This window comes from Microtus pennsylvanicus, chromosome 18 (assembly GCF_037038515.1).
Source record: "Microtus pennsylvanicus isolate mMicPen1 chromosome 18, mMicPen1.hap1, whole genome shotgun sequence".
In the NCBI taxonomy this organism is placed as follows: domain Eukaryota; kingdom Metazoa; phylum Chordata; class Mammalia; order Rodentia; family Cricetidae; genus Microtus; species Microtus pennsylvanicus.
This window is the reverse complement of record NC_134596.1, coordinates 22,251,998-22,264,762: the sequence shown is the minus strand read 5'-3', so window position 1 is coordinate 22,264,762 and position 12,765 is coordinate 22,251,998.

Sequence of the window (12,765 nt, the reverse complement as noted above, 5' to 3'; positions counted from 1 at the left end):
CGTTGTGCAGGTTGACCTTGGCCACTGCTCTCTGTCTTTGCTTCTAAATCCCCATCTTTTTTCCATCCCTGGCTGGCTCCGCTTGATGTTTTCTCTGCCTGAAGCACTTCCTCCGATTTTGCCTGGCCATCTTCCACGGGAAATGTCATCCAAATGTCACTGCTCCAGCAAGGCTTTCCCATTTTAGACTGAGCTTCCCCTCCACGGGCACTCCGAACTGCATTTTCACCTGTTTTCCTTGATGGACATGTCACAGTGTGAATCTACTTTCTTAACACATATCGATGCCCAACAAGTGCATGCATTTGCAACTTATTACCTGTGTTGTCTCCAAGCTATAAAATTTCTAAATATAGACTTCTGTTTTTTTTTTAGCTTATTTACTTCCGTGTCACCAAGGACTAAATGAAGTATTAATTCATAGGCATGGTGTCAATACCTGTTACATGAATGTTACACAATCAGTAGATGTTCAAATTTATATTTTAACTAATTCAGCAATCATTCAAGCCCATTTTATTTTAAAAGGATTGTTCAGGTCAGTGTTTTTTATTATTGTCTTACGGTTTGGGATTGCATAAAGGAAGGTCTTTGTTGTTGTTGAGTAAAGGGAATTCCCCCTTTACTTTTACTTCACAATCTCTCTTATTTTTGCATATTTATCATAGGCCTTTGACCACGGAAGTAAGGAAGGCCTTCTACTAATGACTTTCCCTTTATGTTTGTTTTTAAGAGCAAACAGCACTCTTGAGAAGATAAACTCCATTCAGATGTAGGCAAGAGGCACTGGACCTACGTGTTCCTCAGTCCCTTAGTTTCTGATAAAGCAGGGGCTCATATGACTTTTGATTTCCTAACTGAAATCTGTCCATTAAAGTTCTTTCTTTAGAGTCAGAGATTTGGCTCAGTTGTTTAGAGCCCATGCTGGTCTTTCAGACAACCTCAGCTTGATTGCTAGCACCCACATTAGTCAGCTCATTAGGTTACCACCTAGAACTCCAGCTCCAGGAACTTTGATGCCCTCTTCTGGTCTCCTTGAGCATCTGGGTGCAAGCATGCATCCGTGTATGTGTATGTGCGCGCATGCGCGCGCGCGCGCGCGCACGCACGCACGCACGCACACATAGAGTCCTTAAGAAGAACCTGCCCCAAGTCATTGTTCCTAGAATTTATCGTCACATATCTGTGAGAGGAATCAATGACTGAAATAATTTCCTTTGGGACTAGGCAAGTGTTCCAAATGGATCCACAGTGCATTAGTTTTCACAATGCACAGAGCAGAGCCTTTCACTCATAATGGATGGAGTGGCTTGCTCTTCAGTTGGAGACAGGGTCCTGCCTTGACTCTAGGACGGGTCCTCTCCATAAAGTCTAGAGATTTAAAGACTGCCCTCCCTCAGCAATGTCAGACTTTCCATATGGATTCTCTGAATATGCTCTGGGCTGGTGATGGTGCCTTCAGTGAGCTCATTCCTATGCTGTGTGTACTGTTAACAACTTGTCATTTGACACTGTAGATACTTCTGAGGTTGGCGCTTTCAGGGAGCCTCTCTTGGGAGCCTCTTGCCACGCACAAGTCTCATGTTCCATGGCTGTCTGTCTGTATTTCCATTGTAGCAATTCTGCAACCATTCTGTCTTTTTTTTTAATTCCCAATGAATTAGATTTCTGTTTTATTGGCACCATTTCAAAAATAAAAATGACCCTTCTGAAATCTCTGACTGAAACTTTCTTAAAAGTGACTTGCACTTTTATTTTCATCTTATAATGCATATAGACAGCCTTAGGAATTGGAGTCGCTGCTCTGTCACTTTAAAGATATAATAGCCTTGTTGAGACATAATTCTCCGCTCTATGGAAAGTAGCCTCACAGAAAGAGAGGTCTGATTTTTTTCCTGGGTCCTAAGAGGCAGTTCCTAATTATCTGAAATGTCCTGGGTAATAAGATAGGCTTTGCTTTTCCTCTTGAGTCTTTGGACCATGCCTGCTCACTGATGTTGAAGGGAAGACTCTCACAGATTCTGCCATCCTGGAACGACACAGCGCATCTCTGCATTTTGCTTCTTTCTTCCTTTACTTTTCTCTTATGGCGTTTGGGACACGTTCTCACTATACATCTCTGGCTGTGCTGGAACTTGCTGTGTAGACCAGGCTGGCCTCGGATACACAGAGATCTGCTTGCCTCTGCCTCTCAAGTACTGGGATTGAAGGCCCAGCAGCATATATTAATAGATGAGAGTTTCAATTGCTTAACAACCCACCAACGCTTGTCATTGTCTGCCTTGACAACTTCAGCCACTTGTAGCAGGACTGAAATGGCATCTTTGTGGTTTAGGCTTGGATTTCCTTGGTGCCTAATGACATTAAGCATTTCTTCTGGCCATATGTACATCTTTTTTTGGAGAGATGCCTATGGCTTTTTTTTTGGCTTATATTTTGTTGGGTACTTGTTTTTCTCTTTTTGACTTATATGAACTTGATCCATCTATCTGGAACTAAACCATTATGAGATGTAGGATGGGTAAACCACATTATGTGGATTATATTTTCTCTTTCTTGATAATATCCTTGGAAGCACAATTTCTAAGATTTGATGGAGTCGTATATATGCATATATAAACATGCATTATTTAATAGTGAGAATATAGCCTGAGAAATGCATTGTGAGGTGATTTCATCGTTATGAAAAAATCATAAACTGTATGTGTACAACCTGAGCTGGCTCTGAGGTGCTCGATAATGGAATTTCCAGCTGTGGTGTGCATATTCTGCTGACGGCCAGATGTGATTATGTGGCACATAGCTGTTATGACTTAGAGGTCTAAATCATGAAAATTCTCTTATCTTTTTCTATGTTTTCATAGTTTCAGATATGATGTAAGATCCATTTTGAGGTAGTTTTCCTATATGACATGAGAAGAGGTCCCAAGTCATTCTAGCTTAAATTTTAACTAATTAATTTCAATTGGTAAACACAATTGCACATACCTGTGCAAAATATGTTATAAAATGTGTATACTTTGTAGGATGTGTTGGTTCACATAGTTATGATTTTTTGTGGTATGCCCTTTCAGTAATTTCAAGGTCGTAACACATCATTATCAGTGATGCTCACTAAGTTGAACATCATACATTTTTGTTATCTAGTTGTTGAAAAGTGTGTTTCCTTCACTAGCTCATCCTAGCACACTTTCCAAAAATAATTTTACTGAACATCCAATTCCCGTACCGTGTTTGTTAATGACAAATAAAGATGAGTATTTGTTTCTATGTTGCAAATTCTTTAATACTGATGTATATGTCAACCTTGTTTTAGTTCTATGCTGAGCTGATTTCCTTAGCTTGGAAGTAGGTTTCTAAGCAGGAATGTGTGAATTCTACATCATTGTTTCTCTTTTTTTCAAGACCACATTACTTATTTTGTTTCTGTGATTTTCCAGAAGGCTTTTAGAAAAACTTGCCAAATTTTGAAAGATGTTTCTGTGTGCTCTGAATTGGAAGATCAATTTGATAATTATTGCTATCTTAGTAGTATCAAGGGTTCTATGGGCTGAGTTTACTCGTCAGGAAAATGATTTTCCTGTGTGAGACCATGTTCAGTTTGTAGCCTCAGCATCAACCACAAGCTATAGCAGCTTCCACAAGGATAAAACAAAACAAAAGAAAAAAACATTAGGGTGTCTGATCCTTGATCATGGAGTTTCACTTTATTTGTTTAATTCTTTTAAAATTTCTTTAAAAAATGTTTTTGTGGTTTTTAGAGTATAAATCTTCTCTCATTGAATTTATTTATTTATTTTTTTCTGAGACAGGGTTTCTCTGTAGCTTTGGAACCTGTCCTGGAACTAGCTCTTATAGACCAGGCTGGCCTCAAACTCATAGAGATCCGCCCGCCTCTGCCTCCTGAGTGCTGGGATTAAAGGCGTGTGCCACCATCGCCCAGCATTGAATTTATTCTTAAGGACTGTTTTGTTCCTGATCATGTTGTTAGTAGAATGTTTCCCTGAATTTTATTTTAAGGTTATGTGTTGCTTGAATATAGAAATATGACTAATTTTGTAATTTATTTTTGTAACTATAGTGGGATCTAATTGTATATTTTATTGTTTGGAAACCACACAAAGACTTTTGTATTATGTATCTCATTTTGTATTATGTATGCAGTGACAAGGATATAATTAGGAACAGAAAAATGGTAACTATTGAGTAAACGAATATTTATTGAGTTACTGGTACACTCAAGTGTGTATGGGGATCCCAAAGGAGAATAAATGCATACTTTCTCTATTTAGTGCACCAATACTTTCTTGCAGTAATATTTTGCTAAGGATGAATACTTGAAAACAAATGACAAAGTCTACTCGCCTCTTCTTTATGACACATTCCCCATAATGCCAAGTTTCCTGTCGTGGTTTCTATTGGGTATACCTTTCCTGGGCATCTGTCTTACTTAGGGGTTCTGTCGGTGTGATAAAATACCATGATCGAAAGCAACTTGGGGAGGAAAGGGTTTATTTCAGCTTACAGTTTCACATCCCAGGCCCTCACTGTGACAGTTAATGCAGAACATCAAGAAGGCAGGAACAGATGCAGAGTCCCTGAAAGAGTACATCTCATTAGATCGCTCCTCACTGTTTCTTATGGCATCCAAGACCACCATACGAGGGGTGGACCCCCCAGGCTGGGCTCCCTCACATCCATCACTGTTTAAGAAAGTGTACCAGAGGCTTTCCCACAGGCCAATCTGGCGAGGGTAATTTCTCAAATGCCCTCTTCTGAAACGACTCCAGCGTGTGTCAAATTGTCACAAAACTAGCTAGCGTATTATCTTACAATTTTATATAGCTAAGGTTTTCTGGGATTCGCTGTGGATTTTCATCAGAACTGCTCTCTTGATGGAGTCTTGGTATACTTGGTGTTAAAAACAGAAAGACCCACGAAGGACAGTGCTTCACCCAAGATTTTTAGAGTGAAATAGTCCTGCTAAGACTCCTCTGTTTGACTCTACAACTGTCAGAAGGATGAATGCCACCAGTAGTCGTACATCTGCCAAGGATGCATTTATCTTTTAGGGAGGTTGTCTATCGGTTTTGGGTATTAAACACTGCTTGTGACTCGTAAATATGACTCACATTAGCTCTATACCTGCAGACCTACCTTCTATATACCTAGAAGTTCATTTTCTGTCTGGAGTGATTGCAGCGGTGAATACGCTTACCTACTTTTGTTATGTTGAAAAGCCACAAGCAACAGAGGATTTCTCCGTAACTGTGCGATTTTTTTCAAAAAAGAAAATGCTTGTAGATATATGCATGGCAGATGTTTCTGGCCAGACAGTTGATTAATTCGTTCTATTTAGATAAAAATCTTAATACCTTTCAGCAAAAATGAATTAGCATTTGAAGAAAAACTTGAAAGGGAAATTATCTTCATTAACTTTTTTAAGCGAAAGGCAGATCATTGGCTTGATTAGATCTTTCATACAGTCTAAAATTATTAGTACTAATTTAAATTTTCTCCCCTTGTCGGTGTATCAATGCTCCAAGCCCAAATGCGGCATAATTTTAAATAGGAAATAAAGAAACCGCATTAACCCAGTCAGGCAGCGCCTTATGTTATGAGGCACTGAGCAAATGCCATTGAGAGCTTGTAAAGGCAAGCAGCGCCCCAGAGTTACAATAGTGAGAGCACACACAATGCAAGTGCAGAAATGCACAGTAAAACGAAGGCATCTCGAGGAGGTGGGGATATCCTGAAGGACGCTCAAGGCCTTCTGGAAAGTCATCTCAGAGAGGCAGCCAGGATGGATGCAAACGCACTTCACATTTGAAACCTCGCTACTTGGGCATACTCCAGAGAAATCCCATGGTAGCGATGTCTCAGTCTCAAAAACATAGACTAGATAGCACTCTGGGTCATTGTGAGCTTGAGGTGTCTGCTTCCAGTGGTGTCCCAGCCAAGCAGATTTGAATATCATTCTCCTTGGCCCAGTTCTATAAAACTTGGACTTAACTCAAGTCTCTGCCTTTGGGAAGTATTTCTGAGTTTCCCCTGGCATTTGATTATATTTCAGGTTGTTAAGCAGTCGCAACTTCCTATCTAAAATTTTATCCTTGTAATAAGGGGAGGGGCCTGTGAGTCTGAGAGTGACGGTCTTTCTGTCCCACTACCAAAGTCAGATACCGTGTCCTGCAACGGTGCACTCGGTGAAAGCTTGGTCCCCAGGGTAATGTTATTTTGAGGTGGTTGAAAGCTTAAGAGGGAGGCCTCAGTGGCTTGTTCATACATCATGGGATGAGGGGGTCTCTTCAGTAATCATGGGTGAGCATCATTTTTCTCCCTTTCCTTGATGTGTTGGTTTGAGGGAGACAAGTCTTCCATGCGTTCATGTACTTGAACATTTGGATCTGGTTTGGGATGGGGGTGGTTATGAAATCTTTAGGAAGTGGGGCCTTGCTGGAGGAAGTACGTCACTGGGAGTGGACTTTGAGAGTTTATGTTTCCTTTCCCTGCCTGTTCTTTCTGCTTCCTGTGTGTAGATGAAATGTGATTGGCTAGCTTCCCCTGCTATGTCCTATCCTATCTCCCCTGCCATGGTGAAATCTATTCTTCCGGAACTATAAGGCAAAAGTAACCCCTCTCTTCTCTAAGGTGCTTTTGCCCATGTTATTCTATGACAGCCGCAAGAAGTAACTAATATACTTGGCCTTAAGCTATGGCCACAGCTTCTTATACTGACTTCTCCCATTATGTGTTTCATCCATTGGCTTCTCAGAGGCCAAACTGGCAAGACTGCATCATGGGGGATTCTTTAGCCTGCCAAACAGTGAGATAAACAAACTTGGCTTCTTTTTAAGTTAGCTTTAGCAAGTGTTTTGTCATGGTAATACAAAGCAGACCAATAATAAGCCATCTTCAACTACTATATTGGAATTCTGTTCAAATATGGCTTTGTTCCCGAGAGAGGGAGTCATTTTCAGTGTTCCAACAAAGGCTACCTGATAATTAGATTTTAGAATTCACCCTTCATGTTCTGTCAGAGCCAACGCCTGGCCTTTGCTAAGTGATATTTGATCTCATTTTGCTCAACTGAAATTTATATCACAGCCGGGGATCCCGCCAGACAGAAATTGAGTGGCTAGGAAAATTCGCCCTCCGTGCTTCTCACTTGGCGGATGCAGAGCAGGTTCGCTCTCTCACCTGACAGTGCCCATCTGCCAGGTCTCAAAGTCTTCCGGAAAGGACGCTTAGGTGTTGCTCGTGAAGGTGTCGAGGATGGTTAACATCTTGCAGTACCACCTGGACAGATTTAGGTTGCTGTGATTTAGCCTGCGATGAATGATGTTGGCACTTGAAAGGTCAATCAAGCTGTGTGGTGGACATTTAGAGAGGACACCTCTATCCATTATGGCACATCATCTGATTCACCGGACAGTGGCATTTTCTTTGCCCTCTCCTTGTCCTTTGGCAGCTGGTATTTTATATGTTCCGACAGTGGGATATGAGTAGATGTAATCTGTATTCCTCCTAAGTCACGGCCTTTTAGACCAGGTCAGGATCACACGACATTCTCTCCTTTTTTATGAGTGAAAGAAGTTTTATTTACATCCCTGGTCAAAATGACAGTTTCCCCAACTGCCTAGATCCCTGAGAGATTACATGGAGCACCCCTCTTCCCAGGAGCTTGTATATGTGAACTTATTCAATACGGACCCTGAATAGAAATTAACCATTCTTGAATAATTTGCTCTTGAGAAGTCAGTTACATGTTATTAATGCATAATAACGCAAGTTAAGTCTCATTATAACATATAATATGAGCCATTTAGGTAATTATGTGTTACAATATTACTAAAGGAAAAGAATAACATCAGAAGAACATTAACAACAAATTTAAATGAACATATCAGGTCTGGAGAGACAGCTTAGTGATTAGAAGAACTTACTGCTTTCCAGGGCAACCAGATTCAACTTCCCAGCTCCTCTCCATCCATAACTCCAGTTCCAGGGGATCCTATGCTCTCTTCCGGCCTTCATAGGCACCAGGCATGCATGTGGGGCACGTATTTTATGCACAGGCAAAGCACAAAAACTCAAAAAAGAAACAAAAATAAAATAGTTAAATTAACATATCCAAAGTCTTATAAGTTAAACAAGGAATCAGTAAAAAAAAATTGTTAAAAAATATCTTACATACTTTTCATTGTACTGGGTATTTGAGCCACATTGTAGTTTCTTCTTACAACACATCTCTTCAAACCAACTACATTCCAGCCGTTCAGACTGAACAGCTGTCCGCTTGGGGGTTGCTGCTTGGGGCAATATGATTTTCTAGTACCAATAAGTATATATAGATTAAGTAAGAAGAAAATTATAAATGCATTATGTTTCAGGGTCTCAGGATTATTACCTTTTATGAACATGAAGAACATCTTGCTTTATTAGCTGAAAATTCTTGATCTGTCTCTTTTCTTTCCAGTCAGAGGCATAATACTGCATTTGCTGTGTGAATGACAAGGCTCGGCTCTTCTGAGGCCTTCCTGAATCGCACAGCATGCTGTAAAATGAGCGTGTATGAAACACTTCCTGGGTGCGTGATGCAGCTGCACCGTGTCTTTATATATTGATGTGTTAGGCTATCTTCTCTGCAGGGAAGACAGTCAGATGATAACATACAATTTATCCAGGCACCTCCCTGAATATTGAGTCATTATCCATTCTGGTCCCTAGAGTTTAAAAGAAATGAAAAGAAGGGAAGAGATAGAAATGCTTGAAACATTACTTTCAATTTAGTTTAATAAGTGTGTCTTGGTTCTTGGTTCCGATTTCCTCAGAAGCCTACGCTGAGACATCACTTAATATAAATGGTTCATTTGGGCTGCACTGAGTGGACATGAGGCAGGGAAGGCAAGGTGCCAAATGGCCTGTGCCCCGTGAAGCCGGTCACCATGGTGGGCCAATGGTATTTTACTCAGAGGGTACGGAAATAGCGTTGAACACAAGGCTGGGAATTAGTGCAGCTGAAGCAGAGAGGTAGGGAGTTTGTTTACTCCTGAAAGCTGTTGGCTGGTTGTGAGCTACTCCTGAGGGAAGTAGGGTCCTGTTTCTCTGGCTAAGAGCACATGCCTGATAGGACAATGTCCATGGTCCATCAAAACTCGTCCTAAGGGAGCGGTGATCTGACGGAGGTGGTGAAACATTGATGGATCGCGCTGATACAACTTTCAGCTCAACGTTGGCTAAAGTCATATAATTTCAGTGTTGCAGTGACTGGTCCAGTCAAAGCAGCTTGTCCAAGAAGAGAGATCTAATGCAAAGTCATGCTTGCAAAGGAGGGGACTGAGTGTCTCTGAGTGGGGTGGGCAGTCTTGGTCATTGACTTGACTACGTTTGGGATCTACTAAAACTGAACAGCTAGATATGCTTGTGGGGGAATTTTCTTCATTGGGTTATGTGAGATAGAGGAGTCACCCTACATCTGGGTCAGAAGACTCACCCTAAATCCATCTTGTTCAATCATCTATACTGTTGCTGAGAAATTCCATTGTTTATACTAGGACCTACGTCTTCAGGATTCTAGTGTAGATTGAAGGCTAACAGCTGTCCAGGAATTCCATGGTATTCCTGCCCCAGATTGTGAGGGCAGATTCTTGGCCTGCTGTTGGGCCTTAGTGGAAACTAAACATTTAACAATGGGCCACCAAGTTACCATGTAACCTGAGCTGCTCATCATGAACTGGCTATTATCTGACCCATGAAACCATAAAACAGGATGGGTACAGCGGCAATCAATTATCAAATGGAAATAATATATATGCAATTGGACCCAAGCTGGTCCTGAGGGCACAAGAAAGTTACATGAAGAAATTTTCCAAATGGTTATGATTTTCACTCTTGTTACAGGACCTTCTGTTCCCAAGCAAGCACCTATAGCCTCATGAGGTGTACACTATGATTTCCTGACTGAGGCAGAGAAGATTAGGGCCTGGTTTTTTGATGATTCTATACTATGTAGGACAGGAAGTGTATACCAGAAGTAATACAACTCATAAATCACTAAGAAAAAATTTTGCCTCCTGTTCACACAACTTTAAGTTCTTCTAGCCTAGAAGTTTTTTTAAAATATTTATTTATTATGTATACAATATTCTGTCTGCATGTATGCCTGTAGTCCAGAAGAGGGCACCAGACCTCATTACAGATGGTTGTGAGCCACCATGTGGTTGCTGCGAATTGAACTCAGGACCTTTGGAAAAACAAGCAATGCTCTCAATCGCTGAGCCATCTCTCCAGCCCCCTAGCCTAGAAGTTTTTATTCCAGATGTGGGCTCACTCCTAATATAGTGCATAGGAGCAAAAAGGAAGGCATCACATCAAATAGGCAATAGTTTTGCATCTTGGGGGCATAATGACAGACTGACAGTGGTTTAGGCCTCACCTGGGTGCGGCTCCTTACTACAGCCCCAGGGATCTGTGAAGCCTATGCAGATACGACTAGACTCCAGAGACCAACTCACTCTATGTATGGAACTTCTCCCTGTTGGGGTAGCCACTCTGTTCATTGTCAAAGGGCATTTATTCCTTGGTGTCTTAGTTAGGCATTTTATTGCTATGATGAAACACCATGACCAAAAACCAAGTTGGGGAGGAAAGGGTTTAATTGGCTGATACTTCCATATTGCTGTTCATCAATGAAAAACAGTCAGGACAGAAACCCAAACAGGGCAGGAACCTGGAGGCAGGAATTGATGCAGAGGCCATGGAGGGGTGCTGCTTACTGGTTTGCTCCATGTGGCTTGCTCGGCCTGCTTTCTTACAGAACCCAGGACAGTCAGCCCAGGGGTGGCATCAACAATGGACTGGGCCTTCCCACATCCAACACTAAGAAAATGCCTTACAGCCAGATCTTATAGAGGCATTTTCTCAGTTGAGAGTTCACATAAGACTACCCAGCATACTTGGTGGAGTTTTCCAAATCATTCTAATTAGTTCATGGTTAGATAGGTATGATACCTCTACATTAGATAGAAGCTTGGCAGACACCCTAGTCTTGGCAAAAACACTTGGGGGTGGGGGAGGGAGCAGGCCACCAGGCTGTGCGGGGGCAGACTTGGGAGGACTGGGAAGTGAGTGTGATCAGGGTTCATGATGTGAAATTCCCCAATAATCAATGAAAAGATGATGTTAAAAGAAAAGAAAGCAGAAATGTGAACGTCCTCATAGAATTTGGGAAGGGTAGGGACGGTGGAAAAGGGTGGTGGGCTTGATGCAGACATCTTGATATGCATGTTTAGAAATATATCATGTTACCCCACTGCTATGCACAATTAGTGCACATTAGTAAGTAAAAAAAGACCTGAAGCATCACACCTAGCTACTGAATTCAAGAGGCATAAACATGAGCCTCGGGAGAGGCGAGTATTGTGGAGAATTAAAGTGGAGGAGGATCTCAGTCTCCTGGCCAGCAGACTGTGTCCAATTCCCTCAGTCGAGAAAGCTACAACGTGGAGATTCTGTGGCAGCAAACGCGTGGAGAAAGTTTCTAGGGAGAGAACTTGAGTTCATTTAGCTTGACAATTATTAGCAATTTGCCACAGTCGGGATGATTATAAGCCCGTGAGAATTCATGAGATAAACAGTTCTTTCAAAGCCCAGAGAGCAGGCACGAGGGTTTCCTCCCTTTCTGCTCAGTGACTGATATCAGACATTCGAGCCGCTCTTCCCCAGGCTCATTATGAGGGGCTGAATAGATTCGTACAATCCTAACCTGCTGTGCTCCTCTGCTAACCTCTGCCGACAGCACTGGAATATTAACGGCTCAGGAGCGCAGTGCTTTCCATAACCTCTGCTATTCTGCACTGTGACGGAATGGAGTACAGTTCTGTGTTTAATTACTTTGCGCTGGACTTCAGCAGGGAAGAATTCAGCTTTGTAAAATAACAAACTTTGGGGTAATTGCATATATAAGCAGTGCAGGTTTGGGCCATTCACTGGCTATCCTGAGAGCCAGTCGTTATCCGCCCCCCACCCCCAGTTTCGAGGAATGCCATACTTTTAAGGCCATTGTTCATATGCCCTTAGTTAACAGTATGAACAGACGAACTGAACTTCAGACGTTCCTGATTTGGGTTGTAGGATCCACCATCTCTTTGCATTTTGTATTAAGGTCACTAGTCATGGTGACTTTCATTCTGTTGTCTTTTTTCTACTGTAATTGGAGTTTAAGCAGGTTTGTCCCTGGATAGTTTTCTTGGCCGGATTCCTCAGATAACACCCACACTCTGCTCAAATGTGATATGTTTTCTTTTTGTCAAAAAGAAAAATTAGCCGGGCGGTGGTGGTGCACACCTTTAATCCCAGCACTTGGGAGGCAGAGGCAGGCGGATCTCTGTGAGTTCGAGGCCAGCCTGGTCTACAAGAGCTAGTTCCAGGACAGGAACCAAAAGCTATGGAGAAACCCTGTCTCGAAAAATCCAAAAAAAAAAGTGAAAAGAAAAATTATAAAAGTGTGCTGTTTTCCCGAGCTGTGAACATAGTAAGGACCCAGAGGACCCGAGACAACTTCTCCTTGACCCTAGATTACATGACTATAATAATGTTGTCATTGGCCTTAGAGAAAGCAGCTGGTTCCTTACAGGTATTTATATAGCAAGGAAAATGAGCATAAAGAAATCCCTGCCCCCAGCCCCCAGTGCTCAGCTGTTGGTGTAAGCTGATATTCCTTCTAAATTACGTTAGTTTTAACGGTTGCTTTTGGGGTCTAAC